This window comes from Pan troglodytes, chromosome 3 (assembly GCF_028858775.2).
Source record: "Pan troglodytes isolate AG18354 chromosome 3, NHGRI_mPanTro3-v2.0_pri, whole genome shotgun sequence".
Classification (NCBI taxonomy): Eukaryota; Metazoa; Chordata; class Mammalia; order Primates; family Hominidae; genus Pan; species Pan troglodytes.
In genome coordinates, this window is record NC_072401.2 from 187,543,999 (window position 1) to 187,563,434 (window position 19,436).

The 19,436-nt window shown below is 39.6% G+C and overlaps 1 protein-coding gene and 1 long non-coding RNA gene across 13 annotated transcripts in view; one reads left to right on the forward strand and one right to left on the reverse strand.

The window, feature by feature from the left end:
* Positions 1-19,436, reverse strand: part of SORBS2 (sorbin and SH3 domain containing 2) — a 370,848-nt gene that overhangs the window by 316,210 nt on the left and 35,202 nt on the right. The gene's annotated exons all lie outside the window — the stretch shown is intronic.
* Positions 967-17,471, forward strand: LOC107974509 (uncharacterized). 6 transcript variants are annotated; one of them, XR_001717336.3, is made up of 5 exons: positions 967-1,063; positions 1,464-1,526; positions 12,994-13,122; positions 16,443-16,546; positions 17,319-17,471. It is a non-coding gene; the product is annotated as an uncharacterized LOC107974509 (long non-coding RNA). The 6 variants fall into 6 exon arrangements; XR_001717338.3 differs by having other exon boundaries at positions 1,472-1,526; XR_001717337.3 differs by lacking the exon at positions 12,994-13,122.

Here is a 19,436-nt window from a genome sequence, read left to right on the forward strand (position 1 = left end):
TAGCAGCGCCTTAGTAAAAATAAAGTATAGAAATCATAAGAAAGATCTACTATAAAAAAGGCTATTAAGTAGATTATTGATAAATCAGAACTATTACTTGATTAGTTTGTTCTCTTCTTCGTGAATTACAGCAGGAAATAGTATTTTAAAAGCATATTAGTATACTTCTATCCATTCTTCAAAATCTGGGTTAAAAATGTTTCTTGTGATATCACTGCTGAAGAAAATATCACTTTGAAATATTACTTTTTTAAAGTTCAGTTTCTGAGTCCTACTTTTAATACTTGAAGACACAATGACAATTTTAAATTTTTTATTTATGTACTTTCTAGTATATTAGGATGAGTAAGAATTAATTAAAATATTGGAGGCTGTAGGGTCCAAAATAGTTATTAAGGACAATATGGAAAGACCATCTTTCAGAAGGCTGAGATTGAAAAGGAAGCAATTCCAGCTGTGCAGTTGGAGAGTAAATGGCCTGTGAAGTAACTGAACCAAGTTCCTCAACATCTTAAGGTGAGGGCATTTTCAAATTGTGAAAAATCCTTATTATGAAATTAGAGTTTTATTACATGAATCTTTTGATCAGTTGTCATCTTGGGAAGACTAACTTCAATAATTGGTCTGGAGAGAGGATGGGGCAAAAACTTACATGGGGAATTCTATAGCCTCTGTGTGAGGAAGAGGTTAGAGATAAAAATGGTGTTTTTACTTAAAAAAAAAAAAGAAAGAAAAAGAAAGGAGCAACATGCATGTTCAGTCCCGATTGCTTTCTGGATCTTGCTAAAGCTGCTAGAACATTTCCTGTGTTATCGATTTTGTATATTACCTCAGTTCACCTCTGCTGACAGCAAGTGGTTTAGCTGCACTGGGATTCATCCTATATTCCCAACCGTGATGTTAATTCTATGGCAAAGTAAATAAAAGCTCTGTTCTGACGTCATAATCCCTGAGTTGGAACCTGGCTTTGCCACAGGCATGCCTTCACAGAAGTCACTTAACTAAGTCTAGGTTCCTCATCTGTGAACTGAGAAAACTAAAAGCACTGATTCCATGGGGTGCTGTGAGTATTAAGTCCATGGAAGGTTCTCAGGGGGTGCCTTCCCGGAGCAAAATATGCATGTAACAAATATCAGCCATCATTATTTCTACTAAAGCACTGAAAGAAACACAACTAAAAGACCTAAAACACAGATTTATATTTTATAGTGATTTTGGGGGGGCATGCCATAGGAAATGATTTGATATCTGTAGATTTTAAAGTCAAAATGTTTCATGGCTAATTGAGAAAAATCTTGGGCTCTTTAAGATTAGTGTGAGGTTTAGAGACAATAAATGTAAAGCATGTGACATAGTGCCTGACAAATACTCAGTAAGTTGTAGGAGGTGCTATTATTACCAATGTCATCATGATTCATACATTTCTTTTCTCTCCACTTTGGCTTGACATGTGGATACATGAGGCTGGTAGGAAGAAGTCACCCATGACTATCTGGAACAACATGGTGGGGAAGGCCAAGTTTCTGGTCAGTACAGAGCCTTCAAAATTCCTTTCCCTCAAAAAGAGGGGTCCCTCTGATACCTGCTTGTCTAGCTCTCCCCCCTGCCACCGCCAGATATGTTTTTTTGGAATGCATTCGTTAAATAATGAAATAATTGAGTTCCATGTATTCTCTTCAGGCTATGTCTTTGCATTTGGACTGATAATTCATTAAGCCAGGATAATGATGGAATGGCCTATGTGGGTAGCTGTGATGATCTTTCCGAGTTTCAAATTGCACGGTAACCTTGAAACTTACAAACCTGGCTTTGGTTGTAAAGGATTCATGTTCAAGGGAACTACTGAATGGAAGTTATTAACGGTATTAAAATCAACAGAGCATGCAGAGAACTACAGGATAATTACTGTGGCATTCTGTTAAGATCATACTTGATTTAGAAAACTAGTGGCCCGTAGATTCGGTCTTATTTGCCCTCCAAGAATACTTATACAGCAAAAATACCCATTCCTCTGGAAATTTACTCTCTTGGCAATTGCATAATTATTATTATTTTTTAAACTAGAAACCACTGTACATTCATTTAAAACTACTTTGAGATAGGAATTTTACTTACCTGAGAACTGTGGTCTCTTATCATGACTTCAGTTTTCTAAATTTAACTTATGGATGCATAATCTTATTAATTAACTGTGAACATGGTTTCTGAGAGAAAAAGACCTGCCTAATGTCTACCACCCTTACAGTATAAGGGCAGCAGGATCTTCGTCTGTGTGCGGGAAGGAACGTCACAGGATTGGGACTATGTATTTGTGCACTTTAGAAATGGGGACAGAGGCTGGGAGGAATATCTAAGTTCATTGAAGGTGTGTCCCACCTCACTCCAGGGGTAGCGGATGGACTTGAGAGCTGGACAGAAGAATCATCTTACGGGGTGGCAGTGGCCTCTTCAGGCTTTGGACTGTGGAGAGACACCTGCCTCTCTGTGAGAACGGTAAAAAGCCTCCCTGCCTGTGGTACTTGGCCTGTATGTAATATCTCAAAGGCGGTTAGGAACAGGAAGAAAGTTCCTCTGACTTGGTGTTTCCCTGAAATGCTGACAGTGCATGCCGCACAATGACAAAAGCAACTTATAAACATCAAGGGTTATGTGAGGCAAACACAAATCTGATTTTGGTATTGTGGTATTTGATATTTCAAGAGACTAAAAAAAAGAGAAAGTATAAAAATAAGCAGTTTCCCAGGGAGTTATGGCAAAGCTCAGGACATCAAACGAGACTGAACCAAGTGAGAAGTGCAACTACCTCCAAGGGTAAAAGAAATAGGCCGGGCGCAGTGGCTCATGCCTGTAATCCCAGCACTTTGGGCGGCTGAGGCAGGTGGATCACCTGAGGTCGGGGGTTCGAGACCAGCCTGACCAACATGGAGAAACCTTGTCTCTACTAAAAATAGAAAATTAGCCAGGCGTGGTGGCGCATGCCTATAGTCCCAGCTACTCGGGAAGCTGAGGCAGGACAATCGCTTGAACCCAGGAGGCAGAGGTTGCGGTGAGCCAAGATTGCACCACTGCACTCCAGCCTGGGCAACAAGAGTGAAACTCTGTCAAAAAAAAAAAAGAAAGAAAGAAAGAAAGAAACAGTGCCAGCCTACCAGACCATCTGAAGTAGTCTGTCTTACTCCAGTGGAGCAGCCTTCCCCAAGCTGGGGGCCAAAAAACCCCAGGGAAACACAGGGTTCATCAAATAATGGCTAAAGTGAGCTCATTTTTATATCTATACAAATATAAACATATACAATACGTGTAAATGTACAGATTTGTGTATGTAACAATCATTTAAGGGTGTATGGAAAACTACTTAAATATACTATTTATAGTAGTGTTTTATCTTCTCAAGAGATACCAAAAGCTGTATTATTTTCATACAGAGGTCTACTAAAATGTTTTGGCTCTGAAAAATGACTCTCACTTGCAAATGCTGGAATTTAGAGCAAAACAGTATTCCCTTCCTAAAACAAACATAACAGTCATAACGGTATTCCATTTCTGAAGCATAATGATACACCTATCAAAATGGTTAACATTTGAGTTTGAATTAGGTTGTCATTGTTTCTTCTGTCTCTTTAATACATTTTAAAATATGTTTTTCTACAGGTGCGGTCTTACTAAGTTGCCCAGGCTGGTCTTGTACTCTTGGCCTCAAGCAATCCTCCCACCTCAGCCTCCCAAAGCACTAGGATTACACACATGAGCTACTAGGCCTGGCCTCTTCTGTCTTTTTGTAGGTGTATTTATGAACTAAGTAGTGACCCAATATGAATTTCCAAGTCAAAGGGAACAACTGCAAGACAAATAAGGTAGTCAGGGCCCTTCAAACAAAAATAAGTGCCCTGCTGTCATGAGAATCAACACAATCTCCTCTGGGCCCAGCAAAGAGAGGACCCTCTGCCTCCTTCTCATACTCTGTGTGAGCACCAAGTGACCATCCAAACTATTTTAGGGCAGTGCTCAACTGGGGCAGGACTCACATGGTGTGCCATGTGGTCCACTCCCTTTTTTTTTTTTTTTTTGAGACGGAGTCTCGCTCTGTGGCCCAGGCTGGAGTGCAGTGGCACAATCTCGGCTCACTGCAACCTCCGCCTCCTGGGTTCAAGTGATTCTCCTGCCTCAGCCTCCTGAGTAGCTGGGACTACAGGCATGCACCACCATGCCCGGGTAATTTCGTATTTTTAGTAGAGACAGGGTTTCTCCTTGTTGCTCAGGCTGGTCTCAAACTCCTGACCTCAGGTGATCTGCCCGCCTCATCCTCCCAAAGTGCTGGGATTATAGGCCTGAGCCACCACGCCTGGCCTGTTTATTTTTATAAGTAATGATTTGCTTTATACATCTCCAGATTTAATATGCCACTCTATCCAAAACTGGGAAAATTTTATTTATTTCTCAAAGTTTTTTAAATAAACCCTCTCTACAGACATTAGGAAGTTAATTAGAGATACTTAAGATATTTGGGTCAAAACCAAAACATTTAAAATCATTTTTAGCAGGACCAACTTTTGGTATGAAATAAACACATACTGAAATCATCTGTAAATTTACTATTCATAAACATAGCTTAAGAAAATGCCTAACGCAGCACTCTACAATGCAGTGCCCGTGAATGAATAAATGAATGACATCTGCCCACTGTTTATATGATTCCACACGTATCTCGGACTATATGCATGACTCTAATACATGTGAATATGGTATCCTATCTATACGAAAAGACAAAGATCTTTCTTCTAATAAATGAATCTTTTGCTCATTATACCCCAAGTCCCCATTTGGGAGAAGTGATATTTAGGGAGGAATTATTGGGAAGAGGCCGGGCACAGTGGCTCATGCCTGTAATCCCAGCACTTTGGGAGGCCGAGGCAGGCGGATCACCTGAGGTCAGGAGTTCGAGACCAGCTTGGCCAACATGGCGAAACCCCGTGTCTACTAAAAATAAAATTAAAAAAAAAATTAGCGGGGTGTGGTGGTGCGAGCCTGTAATCCCAGCTACTCAGGAGGCTGAGGCAGGAGACCAGCTTGAACCTTGGAGGCAGAGGTTGCAGTGAGCTGAGATGGTGCCACTGCACTCCAGCCTGGGTGACAGAGCAAAACTCCATCATAACAAGAAAAAAAAAAAAAAAAGAGGAATGATTGGGAAGATTTGTTGTCCATCTATTCCATCATATGCTCACTTGTCTTGTTGGTTGAAGTCGAACCATGGGATAGAGGATGTTCGGCCAAATTTCCTTGCTACCCTGCTAGTCTGTCTGCCCACCTTAAATGTTTTCGCTGGGTTACCTTTTGGTATTATAATGTTAGCTTTTATAGTAAGAAACTCGTTTAGAGCACTTTAATGTAAAGTTCCATATAAGAAATTTATTTTAGAGCTACGAGGTAGAAAAAGCTCGGTTCTCCTGAGGAGGTGTTCTTTACCGTCTTTATAACATAATTGTCATGTTTCCATTTTAACTTTGGCCATGAAGAAACACATTTTGTGGCCTGGATGTTTATGTTTAGCTGTTTTTCTGGAGAGCTTTGCTTCTTGCCTCTTTTTATTTTGTTTCTTGATGATGGATATTTTCTTTAAAATCACATATTATCCTTATGTATAATGTGATTTTAGTTTCCGGGGTTTTATTGGTAAGTTAAGCTACCTCAGTTCTTTAGTGGAAAATGCAAGGATATAGATGTTATTATAGGTATAGATACGGAACTCTTAGCTAAGCACATGCACTCTCTCTCCCTCCTTCCCTCTCTCCTTTCTGTGCGTGTATTTAAATTGCACAATTCAGTTTCAGTCATTTCCAATTTTCTCCTTGTACAAATGTGCCTTTGGTTTTTAAAGATTCATTAGACCTATGCTTTGTCTTGGTAAGCATAACCATATACACAACTGTCTGCCTTTAAGAGAATTGAAACAATCCCAGAATTGTGTTCCCAACATAGCTTAGTATAAGGTGTAATTAAACATTTAAGGACATTTGAGAGGCAACTGTGGAAAACCGACCTGGAGAGGTCATCGGGCAGAGCCATGCTGAGCTCCTCACCACTACCACACGCATTCTCCCAAAACAAGCGCATTCTCAGGATATTGCTTTTGCTTTCTTCTTCTTGATGAGCTGCTTCACACACATTCTATTCTCAAGAACCAACTTCCTACCTGACCTGGCTCCCATCTAACTTAATAAAAAGAAAACCTGTTTTCTATTTCATCTATAGATAAATTATGGTCCGAAATGAACTACTAGTGAACCCATGCAAAGGCTATATATATATATATATATATGTGTGTGTGTGTGTGTGTATATATATACACACACAAATATATATATATACGTATATATACATGTATATATACATATATATGTATATATATGTTAGTAAATGGCCACTCAAGGTATAGAAAGTCACCCAAAGACATCACAAAAACAATTTAAATATTTGAAATATAATTGAAACAGGCCTATTCTCAATGAAAAAAAAAAAGTGCCACGTTCCCTCTGACTTCTGATTGCTAAATCAAAACGCTTAGAAAGGGTTTGTTGGAAAATGAGTCTGTCTGTTGAGTAAACTCAGAGAAGCGCTCAAAGGGATGGCCGAGTAATGATTCTGAAGCTGTACTGTGTTTCCTCAGGAGACAATCTTCTAGACCTCTGAAATGAATGAGTCCTTAACCAAATGAATTTTTGTAAATATTTCTATAGACTAGTAAAAACTTTTAGAGCAAAGGAGTTCATCTCAGGAGAGTAAGATATAGGAGACCCACAATGATGGAGGCTCTGTTCTATCAAGACACAAAACAGATAGGTTGAGCCATAAAACATGAAACATAAGGCTCTAAAATATAACCCTTGCATAACATATAAAAATATATTATATATGAATATATGCATTATACATGTACTTTATATACATATATTTTAATATAATGCATATATAAAAATAAATTTTGTATATTTATATAAATTCAACAATCTCACTACTGGGTTTCTACCCAAAGGAAAAGAAAAAATAAATTTGATATATTCATATAAATCCAACAATCCCACTACTGGGTTTCTACCCATAGGAAAAAATGTCGTTATATCAAAAAGACATCTGCACTCATGTGTTTACTGTAGCACTACTCACAATGGCAAAGATATGGAATCAACCTAAGTGTCCATCAACAGATGACTGAATAAAGAAAATGTGGTATATATACAATGGAATCCTATTCAGCCATAAAAAATGAAATTATGTTTTTTGCAGCATAATGAATGGAACTGGAGGTCATTAGCTTAAGTGAAACAACTCAGAAAGTCAAATACTTTATGTTCTCACTTGTAAGTGGGAGCTAAATAATGTGTAAGCATAGACGTAGAATGACAAGCATTGGAGACTCAGAAGGGCTAGGGGTATGTGGGGAGGGGGTGGATGATGAAAGTTGACTTAATGGGGACAATGTACATTATCTGGGTGATGGATCTACTAGAAGCCCAGACTTCACCGCTACACAATGTATCCACGTGACAAAATTACACTCGTACTTCTTAAATTTATATAAATTAAGATAAATAAATAAAAGGGTAAACAAAAAGAAAAAATAAAGTCATTGCATTAAAAATCTTTCAAGCATTGCTTTATCATCGCATAAATATAGCCAAAGATTCTGAAGAATTATGAGGGCTTCTGTGAAGACATTGTTTCACTGCCACTCAATATAACTTGTGAAAACTTTGGTCAAGAACTCTAAACTAGGAAAACATGCAAAGAAATGTTCACTCATAGCAATATTTGACACAGTTGATTTTTCTGCTGCATTTCTTTTTCTACAAAGAGAAATATTATTCAAAGAGAAAAAATTTGCCAGGCATGGTGGCAGGTGCCTGTAATCCCAGCTACGCAGGAGGATGAGGCAGGAGAATTGCTTGAACCCGGGAGGCGGAGGTTGAAGTGAGCTGAGATCGCTCCACTGCACTCCAGCTTGGGTGACAGAGCTAGACTCCATCTCAGAAAAAAAAAAAAAAAAAGAAAAGAAATATATTCCCTTCAATGTCATGCCTGGCTGTGTGTCTGACACTGTTCAAGATCTAATGAAAGGAAATGTTAAGACACACCTAGTATGTGATTCAGCCCAAATTCCAGCCAGGCCAAGGTGGCTCTGCAACTGTGCTCTTTGCCACAAAAGACCCTGTGTCCTGCAGAATAAACGACACTACAAGTAATAGCACTGGAGTACAATGTGTGCCCTATGCATATATTTATAAAATGCTATGGTTCCCACTGACGAGAAGGGCCTGGCCACACCCTACTCCATTTTCAATGCGTTTCCTGTGTTTCTATCTCTTACTGAAAAGAAAAGCTGATTTTGTAACAAAGAAGCCTTGCAATCCTTCAAAACCCCTTTATGAAGTTGACTTCATTTTATCCTCTCCATTTCCATCAATACTCCCAACTCTGGAGACTTTCTCCCCATTCCTCTCCTGTCCTCCCTTCTCTCTTGCCTCATATTCAGAACACAGATAGAGCTTGAAGATCATGGCCTCTGGTATGAAACTTTTATTATTCATTTATGTGTTTGTTTGTTTTTTGAGTCTGGGTCTCACTCTCTCTCCCAGGCTGGCGTTCAGTGGCTCAATCATGGCTCACTGCAGGCTCAGCCTCCTTAGCTCAACCTCCTCCCGCCTCAGCCTCCTGAGTTGCTGAGATGGCAGGCATGAGCCAGCACATCTGACTGCAACTTTTATTCTATAACCTAAATCCTGTGGGTATACAAAGATGCAGATATAAACAGGTATCACAGACTGTATTATATCATATATGAGAAATAAAATATTTATAATTTCTCTACATCAGTAAATCAGAATTTAACATTATCCAAATTCCCTTCCAGACTTTTCTCAGGTGCGTGGTTTCACAGAGTAGGACTCGTTTCTTATATACAATGCAGTGTTTGATTTTTTTTTTTTTTAAAAACTTACCTTGGAAAATACTAAAACTATTATGCATTGAGTCATTTAATATTCAGAATAACCTCACAAAGCAGGTGTTAACAACTTCCATTTTACCCTTTATAAAATAAAGACTCTAGAGAGATTAGATAAGTAGCTTGTCCAAGTTTACAAACAAGTTTATGCCCTTTCTACTGAGCTACATTTCCTTTATTGTCTTATAACATAAACGTATCTCATATGTCTGATAAAAACTGTCCAAGAGGCTTCAAAATTATGATGATTTTCTTTTCTTTTCTTTTCGAGACAGAGTCTCGCTCTGTCACCCAGGCTGGAGTGCAGTGGCATGATCATGGCTCACTGCAGCCTCGACCTCCTGGGTTCAAGTGATCTTCTTGCCTCAGCCTCCTGAGTAGCTGGAGCTACAGGTGTGCACCACCATGCCTGGCTAATTTTTTTTATTTTTTGTATAGGTGGAGTCTCACTATATTGCCCAGACTGGTCTTGAACTCCTGGGCTCAGTCCTCCCACCCCAGCCTCTCAAAGTCCTGGGATTATAAGCATGAGCCACCACGCCCAGCCTGATTTTCTCCTTGAGTGCACAAGTTTCTCTCTTGGTGGATACACTTAACCGCACTTTAATGGTTCTAAGATACACATTTTAACATCTAAGTCGGGATGTACCTCACGATCAAGGACAACTGACATTTGCTGTCACGTTGGCCAGGTGGCAGCGGTGACAGACTGGTCACTGCCTGCAGGGGCTTAATATGGTTATAGTTTCAGTGGCACAACTGGGCAACTGTAACTCATTTATGTCAGGTCCACAGATGACAAGGATCTCTTGCAGAAAAAATAGAAGACCTGGCTGGGTTCTGAAAACCTCTTATTGACACATTATTAGATCAAGAAGCAATTAGCATCAAAATTCACAGAACAGTTTGTGAGCAACTTGCAGGAAGATCCCAGAGATGGCTGCCGGGCACAGATAAGAAATGCCACATCACTAGTGCTCTCCATGGCACAGAGAAATACTTATGGAAAAACATGGACTTTGATGATTCACAATTGAAAAGTGACTCAGAAGAGCTGGACTTTGTAGGAGAAAAACATTGAAAATAATCTAACCAATTATTTCACTTATTTTTCATTTTCATGTATGCACAAAATGCATGTTTAAATAACCCTAAAAAACTCTTTCAGTAAGTGTAGTTTTTAATTAGCAGTGCTTCTTTCTTTTCTCAGTGGTGTGTAGCTAGCCTCGTACAGGTGACAAAATATAGGTAATTTATTTGAAGCATCTCTTATTGTTTGGCACTCATTATTTTCAAATGTTTGCTATTAAAGATAGATAATGCTAGGCCGGGCATGGTGGCTCATGCCTGTAATCGCAGCACTTTGGAAGGCCGAGGCGGGTGGATCATCTGAGGTCAGGAGTTCGAGACCAGCCTGGCCAACATGGTGAAACCCCGTCTCTACTAAAAATACAAAAATTAGCTGGCTGTGGTGTGGGCACCTGTAATCCCAGCTACTCGGGTGGCTGAGGCAGGAGAATCGCTTGAACCCAGGAGGCGGAGGTTGCAGTGAGCCGAGATCATGCCACTGCACTGCTGCAGCCTGGGCAACAAGAACGAAACTCCATCTCAAAAAAAAAAAAAAAAAAAGAGTTTCTATTTTGTCATAGTAGGAGAAAAGGGAAAGGGTATTTAAAACAAGAAGCTGTCGCTAAACAAAAAATCATAATTACCTTGAGATCCTGGCAGCTTCTTTGTTAGCCCTCCATTTCACCATGCTAATTATAAAGAAAAGTAAACTTACATTTTTTGCTCTGGAGAACATCAAGCAAAATATTTGATCTGCTGTCTAAGCACCTGATGGTATGAACAATTGGAACTGTTAGACAACAAACAATAGCATTAAACACTCACCTTCCCGTTTCGAATGTTACATAATAAACAGCCGGATACTGCTGACATTAACACCCACTATTGTGCTGCATTAGTTTTATGGGTGCAATAAACACTCCTGGATGATGAACATTTTGTAATTCAAAGAATGACTCATGGAAAATAGAGTTTTCATTTGCTAAAGTGCTGCAGGATTGCATTAAAAAATGTCTTGCTGTGCTGAAATTGATTCCATCTGAACGGCAGTTCAAAAGCTACCAGCAACTTTAAAAATGCACAAGGATGTTTTGCTTCTTTCATCTATTTGGGAAAACAGAAGCAACCAAATATAATAATGTTCCTGGGACCCACTGCATGGTTATGTCCTGTTACATAAACAAGCATTATATAAAACAGAGTCATGATTAGCCTATCTTTTTATGGAACAAATAAACATTAACCAAATAAAACCAGTTTTTACCAGATGGCATCCAATAAAATATTACCATTGAGGCTCATTCTGTCCAAACCTTTAAAAAATGTTACCATACCTTGATTTAGGTTGACCTGACAGACCAACATCTGAACTTTTAAAAAAGATTTTACCAAAGGATTCGCTGAGTGATTCTTTCGAGACGAGTCTAAACCAATACAATCAAATAGAACTCAGTTCAAACTGACTGTTCTCTCTGATCGCAATGATTGTGTTAAACGGTAAGACTGAAGAAGTCACTTCCTATTAAACATTTTCTCATTTCGTTTCTTCTTGGGGATTTAATTAAACCGGATTCTGAAGAGGATGGTGACTAGTTGGTTATTGTTAGCAAGACAGGAGTTAGAGCAAATGACATTGTAACACCAGGAATGTCTCTCTTTGAGATTTTAAAACTAGAAGAGATTCTCATTATTCTGGATTTTAGGATGTATGAATGACTCTTCAAAGACTCATTCATTGCAATGGTTTAGTCTGAATGTAATCCCAGGAAAATAAATTTGTTTTTGAGCTCTGAAGATCCAATATCTAAAATGTTCATGTAGAAAACACAATTTAATCTTTATAACATCCCCATGTGGGACATGGTTAGCTCTAGATCACTCTGAATTTTAATCCAGTAGTGCTTCATAAGACCATACACATTTCTTAAGGGTTTCAGAGCACAAACCTTCAAATATGTTCAGTTATTGACACACAAAGCTTAAAAATAAGAAATTTTGAGTACCAAAACAAGTATGTTTTAAAGTACTCACTCTTCAGTCTGAAATTCCATGATTCTATACCTGGGTTATTTTCACTGTGGACAATAACTAGCTTGCTCTAGCTTTGCCAAAGTTGCCACAACCATCTATAAACAAACTCAAAAACTGAAAAATAGAAAACAACACTATATTTTTCATTTTTTCTCTAGGAAAGTTAGAAATAAGTATATTTTCTCTCCTTTCAAGTTCTGAAACAAAAACCCCACTAATCGTGTATACTTGCACTGACTCTTGCCTCAGTAAATCTCAGTTAAGTAATTTGTTACAGTAGCATTTCCTCATTCTGGTATAATTTTTATGTACAGACTGTTTTCATTATTTCACCCTCATAAAAATATACTTTTATAATCTAGCCTACAGAGTTGCTACTCAATCATGTTTCATAACAAGTTATATAGGTACATACCGGAATGTTATTCACCAGTTGGCTTAGAATTTAACAGTTTATAAAGGTGCAAATATCTGGGATTTGGGGCTGAAAGGTACTATTATGTTATTACCGTGAACGCACGTTCATTGTAAATACTGTGGTAACCCAGGCCTGAAAGAATCTATGAAGTTAACATTATGCATTTTTTGGGTTTTGAGGTTTCTGAAATGCATCCATCATTCCCGACCAATTGACGTTTACAAATACCACGAGGCCTGACCATCAGGCAGCTTTGTTTTCATTCCCTGCACGGCCCTTGCCCTCTTCCTGTCTCGGCATCTCTATCTAACCTCTGTAACCAGTCACAACTCATTTATTATCATCTGAAAAATAGTGCTGAAATGTTTATACACAATCAATTTGTAATTAATAGGAAATGACTTTATGGGGTCGTTTGATCCCTGCTGGTGGGAGAAAGCCTGGGTTATGTCTAATGGATTTTTTCCATCTCCTTCAGTGGTGACGTGTGGCAAATGGATTGTAAATGAAGATAGACTGTGTAATGAATGACGACACTAAAGACTAATGTGAAGGACTTTAGGGAAAACAAAAGGCTTTCATCTGAAAGGATCATCTGTGGACCAAGGTCACTCATACCACTCACTGCTCATTTTCTCATGTTATCTTAAAACTTTTTTCGGCCTTTATACTGCTTTCAGCAGCATTTGTGTGTAAGAAGTGGACGATGACTTTAATAAAGAGACCCGAATGGAACTGAATGGAGCATCTGTTTTTGAAGCAACTTTTACTGTCCTCAGTTTTATCTCATAGAAGCCTCCCTCCAAGGGCACTGCCATAGACTCACATGTTTCCTCTAATGCCTTGAAAAGCATTTTCCTAAAATGAAGGTCTTGGGAACATTTCACCTGTTGGCCAGAAACCTAAATAGTAATCAGCTCTGAAGGTGATTCTGATGGCATGGAAAAAGCATTGTGCTCTAGAGGAAAAAGCTAACTATGAGGGTAGCCTGGGGAGGACCAGGAGAGTACATACAAACAGGTTTTGCTGCAGTCACACTGCAGACGTTTGACATCTATTTTTCTGCTTTTTCTTTCTACATTTCTCTCATTTCCTTCCCTCTTTCCTTCTCTTTTGTCCTTTCTTCCTTTCTCCCAAAAATATTTATTGGGAATTCCCTACGTGCTACACTTGTACTGGTAAGAAGAAAATTAACAGGTCCTTCTGCCCCCCACCCCCAGCATTAAGTTTAATGAAGGAGAGACATTAATACTCACTCTACTGAATGTATAATTGCAAAGCAAGATAAGTGCTCTGGATTAAAGGAACGTAGCTCTATAAGAAGGTTAAGTAACACAAAAAAACCTAACCCTGGTAATTTTGAAGATTTGGGATCTTGCAATAAGAAGGTTTGTAGGTGAAGTAATATTTGAGCTGGAAACTGAAGACTGTGGTGTTAACCAGACATAAGGAGGCTGGAGGAAGAAGCAGCATAAGCAAAGGGCCCGTGGTCATCAACGATCTGTATGAACTTGTATAGGAAGAAAGCAGAGAGGGAAATGGCAGGTGGATAAGTAAGGAGAAGCGAGATCACAATAGGGTCAAGTGGGTCAGGAAGATACTGAAGGGTTTCCAACTGGAGGAAATTAGAGGGCCACTCAGGGTGCAGTATGAGTCATGGACTGGAGGGAAACAAGAATGGATGCAAGAAGACTGAATTAGGAGGAATTTCAGAGTCCAGGTAGAAGATGGTGGACTTTGATCCAAAATCATTGAAACTAAGAAAACCAGGGGCCTCAGATGTTCTTTGGTCTGTTTTCATCTAAAAACTATTGTATGGATATGGCTGTCCCACCAGGCAGCAACCAGAAGTTAGAGCTGGGAGCATGGCTTGCAGAGTTATTCTGGACATGTCAGTCTCAGTGCCTGTCACGCCCACAGTTGCTTTTGAGTGCAAACCACCCAGTCACCTGCCTGTGAAGCATAGTGAGCCAATTCATTACTAATGATTATCACAGAATCGATCACATTAGCCAACTGACTCAATAGCTGGATTCTTGAAGTGGCCTGGTATAAAAAGAGGACTGGTTTCTGAATAGAGAATTTGACGCCCAAGATACGACACTCCCAGCACATTCATTTTCAACAGTGCTTCTCACTGGTGGCAATTTTACTTCCCAGGGGACATTTTCTGTGTCTGGAGACATTTTTGATTGTCACAACTAGGGAGGTGAGAACTGGCACCCGGTCTGTAGAGGAGAGCGATGCTATTAAACATGCTACAGTGCACAGGCAGCCCCCACCTCCCCCAACAAAGAATTATGTGGCCCCAAATAGTAACAGTGCACAGGTTGACTATACAACTCGTCAAATCCTTAGAATCTGCAAAGGGCTGTCTTTTCGTATGCTAATGAGCTGACTCATGGCTGGCAGCTCCCAGGTAGCTACAGGATGGGGCTGGGTACCAGAAAGACCAAGCCAGGATTAGAGGGTTGGGACTTTCGGCCCCACCCCAAACTCATGGGAGGGTAGAGGGGCTGAAGGTTAAGTGGATCACCAATGGCCAATTGTTTAATTAATCATGCCTAACTAACAAATACTCTATAAAGTCCCTGAGGACAGGGTTTGGGAAGCTTCTGGAGAGCTGAATACATGGAGTTTCCTGGAGGGTGGTGTGGCAGGGAGGGCACAGAAGCTCTGCGCCCCTTCCCTCATACCTTGCCCTGTGCATCTCTTCATCTGTATCCTTTTTATGTTTTTGAAACAGGGTCTCACTCTGTTGCCCAGGCTGGAGTGCAGTGGCACGATCTCAGCTCACTGTAACCTCCGCCTCCTGGGCTCAAGGGATCCTCTCACCTCAGCCTCCTGAGTAGCTGGGACTATAGGTGCAAGCCACCATGCCTAGCTAATCTTTTGTGTTTTTTATAGAGACAAGGTTTCGCCATGTTGTCCAGGCTGGTATTGAACTCCTGTCCTTGAGGGATCCACCTGCCTCGGCCTCCCAAACTGCTGGGATTATAGGCATGAGCCACCACTGCTGGCCAATAATATCCTTTATAATAAAACAGCAAATGTTTCCCTGAGTCATGTGAGCCACTCTAGTAAATTAATCAAACCTAAGAAGGGGGATATGGGAACCCCAGCTATAGCCAGCCAGTCAGAAGCACAGGTTATTCAACCTGGGGTTTGCGATTGGTATCAAAAATTCGGGAGAGGCAGACTTGGGACTGAACCTTCAACCTGCGGGATCTGACACTATTTTCAGGTAGACAGCATCAGAATGGTACTGAACTGGGGGACACCCTACTGGTGTCTGCTGCTTAATGAGTGGGGAAAACCTCCCTGACATTTGGTCACTGAAGTCTTCTGTGTTGATTGTCGTAGTGTGAGAGCAGAGGAAAAACAGTTTGTGTTTTTTCCACTCAGATTGAGAAACCCTGACTGTCAACGACAGAACGGATCAAGACTTCCATGTATTATGAATATGGCAGACAAAATAAAATTCTTAGTTTCATAACGGAAATAAAGGAGAAATGTGATGTTCCGGGAAAGCAGCTGAGACGCATTCTAACAGTATAGCTTATTTGCAATACATTGGGTATTTACTCAACCAGTGTTTACTAGGCATCAAACAAACTCAAAATACTTGTTAGAAAAAAAGACAATACCTAAGATGTTTTCACAGATTCACTAATCGCCAACATTTCTTTGAATGTAAAAAATCTTATAAAGGTTGTTTGCAGAAATTAAATTAGTAATTTCCCAAATTTGCCATGCTATTTGATTCTGTTAGCAGATAATACAACTAACTTTTTTTTGTTCGTACGTTTTCATGGTTACAGAGCTGGAGAAAGAAACATTATGTATGAGAAAATACTTTGGTTTAAATTGTTTATGAGTAATTTCTCTCATACTGATGTGCTAAATGGCTTCTCTTTGTCCCTCCAGGTCACTCTCCATCTTTTCCGCCAGTGCCCAACGGACTGATCTTTACAGATGGTGTCAACAGATGCATCTACCCTCTGGCTTCAAGTTGAGTTGGCCAATGAAGGGTGAGAGAAAACTGAAGTAGGGTTCTTTATTCATCCAGCCCTTCCCCAAGAGGTCACCACGGCCTCACGGTGGCCCCCATGGCTCATATTAGAGAGACATTTGCGTAGCTCTGTTTCCACTCACCTCTTCCAGCCTAGGGTGGGAGCAGAGCCCCTACAATAGCTCTTGCATTTGCCTTATACCGCGGTCACAGCACTGAAAATAGTCTCATTATTAAACTCTCACTGAAGAAGTGTTCTAATTGAATTGGACTATTCTGTGCTGAGAGCCTAATGAGTAGAACTTCTCTAATGACGATGTAGATGTTCATGAAGATTTACAGTTTCCATGTATGATCACCCAGTACATCACAATGGATGCACAAATGATCTGTATAATATATACATGTAACTGGAATGAGTCCACAGATGTAGCATTTGATGTATAAAAATCTTCACAAAACCAAAGCATAGGGCAGAAGAAAAGCTTTGTAACTCTTTAAATTAGAGATGATTCCAGGCATCAGTGTAGTATTTGCATAGCTCTCTTAGAACAAGGGACACTGGGAACTCAGGAAGAATCAGAACTCTTTTCATGAATTTCTTTAGTGCAGTCAAGTTTCCTCTTTTATGAACCAGCATAGTTAACCCATCTTCTAAAGAATTCGTTCATTACCACTTACATAGTTCAATCCCCAGCTTGCTTGGAGATTGAAAAATATCTCTAAGATACTTGATTACATAAGTGTTCTGCCTAGAAATCCCAAAACTCTTACTCTTTTTGCTGTCACAGGAGGCGCTGCGGAAAGCACATGACATTTGCAGTTGTGGGCGACTGTGCTGTGGGATGAAACCAGGCTCCTCATCAAGATGAACATAGATTCAAGTCTCCATCTTAGCCATTTCCTAGATCTGTGATTATAAATAAACTCCCTGACTTTTCTGAGCCTTAGTTTCGTGATCTCTGTAATGAGAATAATATTATCTCTTCCCAAGCATTTGATAATAATTAAGTGAGGTGATATAAACTGCCTAGACCAGTTTTTGTCTGTAGAGGTTTTTCTCTCTTTCTTTCTTTACTCTAATTTCACCTCTGGAAAAGCAGTCGAAATGAGAAAAGTCAAACCCGCATCAGAAAAGAAGCAACTTGACACACACATGCAATTAACCCACTTCACCAGGATATGTCACCAAATTGACATCACCAGAAATAGCTGATACAATGGTTTGCTTCACCGTTTATCAGTAATCTCTTCTCTTTCCTTTTTACTTCGCTCATATCTTATTGTCCTGCTGTCATCCTTTCATGCCATGCATCTCTGGGAAACCCTGCCTGAAGTGGCATATATTTGATGCTCAATAATACACGGCAGATGACATAAGATATTGGCTTTGCAAAATCTACCGCTGTTCTGAACTATCATACAAAACAATTAGTTTTTAGTATGCCATCTTTCTTATTAATCTTCCTCAATAATATGAATAATCTTAATATTTCCATTTAAGAAAAATGCAAGCTATATGTTATTCTCATTTGACAAAAAATTATCCTAAGAGGAAACATTGGAAAATGAGTTTCAAAATAGTGGTACACAAATTTGATTCTATGTCAAATGGTTTTAAATATAAAAGTAGCATAATCATCAGGAGAGGACTTTAAAATTCACTCTTTCTACAGATCTTGAATGGCCAGATAAAAATCAGAACTCCAACCAGTTCCCACCATCTCTGATGTGGGCTCCTATTTTGTGTGCCGGATGACTCAGTGGACGCCAGCAGCAGATCAATTTACCGTAGCACAAGGTGTCTCTGTCCCAAGGTTTGTGTACTTGCATTTGCGGCAAGTCCAGTCATATATTACACATCTCCTCTGGCTGTAACTGGAGACCGTCAAGGTACAATAGTGCTGAAAGAAGTGTACTTTTCCAGCCAGGGAACTTGTAACAGAACCTGCTTCATCTTGCATCGCCATACAAAGTACCTCCATTCCATCCTTCCTAAAAGTGCTTCAGTGACTGAAAGTGGAAAAAGTGGAGCAGAATAGAGCGTGTATGCCTCAGAGAGTCCAGCCATCCAACAGTCCTGACTCAATGTAATTTAAATCTTGCATGTTTTTACTTTTAAAAAAATTTGGCAACTCTAAAAATGTTTACCAGAAAATAGTGTATCTGTGAATTTTCACTAGTTTCCTTCAAGAAGCTAGGATTTTCGTAGACTGAATACATTAAATATTGAGATTTAATAAAATTAATTTTGCTGATACAGAGGAAAAGTGAAAGAAAAAGTGAGACAGAATACAATTCTCTCTTTCAGTGATAAGTAAATGGTAACAAAAGTCATCTGTACAAATTTACAGAATATGATGTCATAAAGATGGGTCATCAAAATGCTTTTCAGTGATCCATTCAATAAGATGTCCCATCATGAGGGTTTGAGTAGCGAATAGGAAAGAAAGTTGTGAGGCTTCCTCCTTTGATGGGAGCCCCTCAGCACCTGAGAGGCAGAGGGCTGGGCGGGGAATGCTGATACTTTCCTTGTCAATTACGAGGCTGGCTTCCCCTTCATGATTAAAGAGCAGAAAGGGGCAAATCAGATAGCTCATGGCTTAAGTCGTTTGCATTATGTGTAGGTTTCAATTTTCCATGGTTCCCATTCTCGTAGACGTTAGACAGCTACCCTTTAATCTTTTCCTTGGCAGCTTTAATCTCTCTCCACTCAGCCATTTCTAAATTGGGGATAACATCAATACCGTAAGGATTAGCTAAGCATATCTGTAAGTACGTGACAATCACTGTAGGCTGTTTTTTATAATGTGACTTCAAAACCGAATCTGTTATGGAGTTGCTCAAGTTAACCATCTCCCGATAATGTGTTGTTTATGGAGGTGAAGATGAACAACCCAGATGTTTTG